This window comes from Tenrec ecaudatus, chromosome 15 (genome assembly GCF_050624435.1).
Source record: "Tenrec ecaudatus isolate mTenEca1 chromosome 15, mTenEca1.hap1, whole genome shotgun sequence".
In the NCBI taxonomy this organism is placed as follows: domain Eukaryota; kingdom Metazoa; phylum Chordata; class Mammalia; order Afrosoricida; family Tenrecidae; genus Tenrec; species Tenrec ecaudatus.
In genome coordinates, this window is record NC_134544.1 from 73,503,932 (window position 1) to 73,508,165 (window position 4,234).

At 45.0% G+C, this 4,234-nt stretch overlaps 1 pseudogene; it reads left to right on the plus strand.

Moving 5' to 3' along the window:
* Positions 1-979: 979 nt before the first annotated feature.
* LOC142427887 (AMMECR1-like protein pseudogene) lies at positions 980-1,879 on the plus strand (annotated as a pseudogene).
* Positions 1,880-4,234: the final 2,355 nt, after the last annotated feature.

The following is a 4,234-nucleotide window of genomic DNA, read 5'->3' on the forward strand; positions in this document are numbered from 1 at the left end:
CTCCGGGTGCGGGCATGGGGGTGGTAGGCAGGATGAGAAAGCTGGAACTAGATAGGACTGCCTGTGATGGTGGTTATTACTAAGTTTCAAATCTGCTGGTCATTATTTCTAAATTCTATGAACTTAAGATGCAATCACCCCAATGGTAACACAATGTTTGAGCGCTCTCACTACTTTCAGGTTTATGTCTAACACGGAGAGTTACACAAACGTCTTTCATAGCTAATGCTTTGTGTACTTCTACTGGTTTTTCCAAGGTTCAGCTTTTAGCTTTAATCAGGATGGCTATTGCATGTTTCCCTTGAAGTGCTTGATGAATTATCTCTGTTTTGTGTTGCTTAATTTTTTTAAGATAATTCATCCACTTTTAAGTTAACTGTTGAAGTCATCCTGTGCAAATTTTGTTTTTCCTATTAAGTTCAGTGAACTCTTCACTTTTTCTGTCCTATATTGGAGCCCTGTGTGAGCCCCATTGCGCTGCCAACTGAGCAGTTCCAGTGACCCGCCGCTCCATGATGAAAGACAAGGCTTTTAGCGCTTGTCTAGAGTTACAGCCTGGGGTGCCTGCTGCGATAGTGGAGGACTTGTGTCGCGGCTCCACTTGGTCTACAGTCGCTTGGGGAATACCTCTAGCAGTTCTTGCCGTCACCGCTTCCATTTTGCCCCCATGGCCTTTCTCAGCTCACTCCATGCTCATCTCGCATACGGACCACCTGTGGGCCCGCTTCTCTTGGGAGCACCCCACCCAGGCACAGGGCTCCAGCAAGCAGAATGAGAAGGTCGAGCGAGAGAGGTCCGTCCACCCTGGCGGCAACTGGGCCAGAAGAAAAGGTCCAGGAAGAAGGAATGGAATGGAATGGAAGAGAATTCACTCCAGAGACAAAACAGCTCCTCTTCTCTATTACAGCTATTCCCCTGACAATACAAACTTTGTGTTTTCAGGTTCTGCAGCATTCCAGACCTCAGGCACAGAATCAGGATGGGAAAAAGACGGTGTGTCTCTCCACTCAAGCCCAAGTTGGCAGCAGGAAGCGGAGCACACAGTCACGGGAACCAGTCCACAACTGTGACCGCCTCTATTTCAGGAACTCCTAAAAACAAGCAGCATGTGGACAGCAACCATGGATGGGAGAATGTATCGGACTTAACGCTGGGGCCTGAAAATTATCCAATTACACGAATGAATCCCACATCAGGAGCGCTGAGCCCTCTCCCCTGGCCCAATGGAACTGCCAACACCACCAAGAACCTGGTGGTGACTGCAGAGATGTGCTGCTACTGCTTTGATGTGCTCTACTGTCACCTCTATGGCTTCCCACAGCCACGACTTCCTAGATTCACCAATGACCCCTATCCACTGTTTGTGACATGGAAGACAGGGCGGGATAAGCGTCTCCGGGGCTGCATTGGAACCTTCTCAGCCGTGAATCTTCACCCAGGACTCAGGGAATACTCGTTAACCAGTGCACTTATGGACAGTTGATTTCCCCCAATGACTCGAGAGGAGCTACCTGAGCTTTTCTGCTCTGTCTCCCTCCTTACTAACTTTGAGGTTGCCAGTAATTACCTGGACTGGGAGGTAGGGGTCAATGGAATTCTAATTGAATTCATCAGTGAAAAGGGCATCAAATATACAGCCACATATTTACCTGAGGTTGCTAAAGAACAAGACTGGGATCAGATCCAGACCATAGACTCATTGCTCAGGAAAGGTGGTTTTAAGGCTCCAATTACCAGTGAATTCCGAAAAACGATCAAACTCGCCAGGTACCGAAGTGAGAAGGTGACAATCAGTTATGCAGAGTTTATTGCTTCTCGTCAGCACTGTTTACAGAACAGTACCCTTCATGCCCCACCCCTCTACAATCATGACTCCTGACATAAGGCTGCATGACCAATCTCACCCCCTATGGCAGCCAATGGCTATGACATCATTGGAGCAGACCCCTCCTCTTCCTGGTCCAGTTGCTTCCATTACTGCACCATGTTATGATGCTAGCATCCATTGCCACGTCTGCCTCCAGCTAACTAAAGGGATGACGGGGTTGCATTGAATGAAACAACTTGAGGAGACCAAGCCTTATCTCAGCCTTTGCGCTATGGAGTTCAGTTGGATTGGGGCTTCTCCAAGATTGGTAAGAATTACTGTGTGGGTTCAGAGGACCTGTGACATGCAGGTACCACTGGTGACTTGCTGCATGTGTATTGGCTACACAAGGAAGCTGAAATTGAAGATCCATGAAGGCTTAACCCATACACATCCCTATCACCTCCCGAGATCAAGTAGGCATGTTCCTCTGGCAGTCTGGGCAATGGAGACTAATCAGAAACATTATAGGTTTTAAATAGCTTTTTTCATAAAAGAAAACTTTCATTTAATTGCATACCTAGAATTGACCACAGCTTCCATACTTCCTACCCCGACATCCTGATAGGATTGAAAGTGGGCACCATGAATCCTCTGTGGTTCCTGGACAGGGCAGCCACATCAGAAGCCTTTTGGGAGGCATAGGTCCACTGATCAGTGTTCAAGAAACTTTGATGGTTTAAATTTCATCTTACTGTGAGTTGCATTTTGTAGCATTCTTTATTTAGAGTGTTGTGCAGCCTGCTGAGGAATGGAATGGAATGGAGATGCCCAAAGGAGGACCTGATGTCATTGCTGCACACGTGTGAAGGAGATGTCTGTTCCTTACCACCCGGACACCTCAAATCCTCTTCTGGGAGCAGTGCCTATAGCTGGATCTCGGTTCTCAGAAAGCAGAGATCAAACAAGCAGCTGAATTGACCTTTGTAAGGACACCTTGTTCTAGGGAAGAATTCAGGGCCTCCAAGCGGTTTTTCTTTTCAGGCAAGCATTCTGAAAGAACTTTATACAAGCGAGTTCTTACAGGACTTTAAAACAAAGCTGTTAATAAACCAGGTGGCTCTTCAGCTTGTCTAAAGTATTGGAAATCTCCACTGCACCAGACAAAATTCCTAAACTCATTCAAAATAATTCAACCTTCTTGTGACATATTGCCTGTTGCTCTTGTTGCTAATTTCCACGTCTGTCAGCCGACGTCTGGCTTATTCTTCACTAATTTGGTGGCAGAGTTCATAGAACGAAGGGACTTGGAAGATGATTTGGATATATCTTAACAGAGGCACTGCTAAAATGGTTGACTGGAAGAGGTAGCCAGTTGGAAGAAAGGATCCCAAGGATATTATTACTGGTTTTCAGCAACACATTTAGAGAATTCATAAAATGGATTGGATATCAGCCCAATGAACATAATGATTGGTATATTAAAGTTTATATGGGCAAGGCATGGCTTTCTGAAATAGGCCAAAGGGGCTCCTTTGAGATTACTTCTGCCAGAAATGTAGAAATGGGTACAATTTGAGGAACATTCTGTTCCAGGCATTAGTGTCTTTGGTTTTTAGGTAACAATGAGAATGTAAGTGGATCTTCTTGGCACTGCACTCTGGTCTGACAAGGATGCAGAAAGATTAGGGGAATGTTGGGCTGATAAACGAGAAACCCGTGTCATGTCACTGGTCTTAACTGCTGGGCTTTCACATCCTGCCACCTTCCCCTTGAAAGGTTGATCAAAACCCTTTTGAAGATGAAGGGATTGTATCAAGATTTCCTGCTGCTGAGAATAATAAATCAGTCTTACACCATGGTTTGATGTATGGATGTTTGGCTCTGAATTAAACCATCCACCTTTGGTTTGTACGACAGTATTGGCACATAGGGGTAGGCTCAGAAATGTTCAAATGTTCTGTGTTAGCGTTATGTTTAGTTTCTAAAGCTTTTTTTTAAATCAAAAAACCTACTGCTCAACTTTCACCCCTGAGCACGCTCAGTGAGACTGGCCATGCAAACTTTCATAGTGCCATGCTCTTCAAGCCTATTTTTTCTTGTATAAATATTTGCCTATTTGTCTTCACCAGTGTATATATTTTTTTTATTTTGCTGAGGGTGTGGTAGGATACCTACCATTTAAGAAAATGAAATGTTAAAATCAGTGCACAAGAATTAGGCTAGTTTGAGTCCAGCACCATACTGAAGTGGCCTCCTGCTTTTGGAGTGAAGAAGCCTTACTACCTCCACTTTTCCTAATGCTCCCACAAAAAAAGACAACAATGGAAAAGCTCTTTCCCCTTTGCTTTACCTAAGGGGATTTGGTAGCTGGCCAAAAAAATACTTGTAAGGAATGGTGCTTGCTGTGTCCGTCCTGAACAGGGC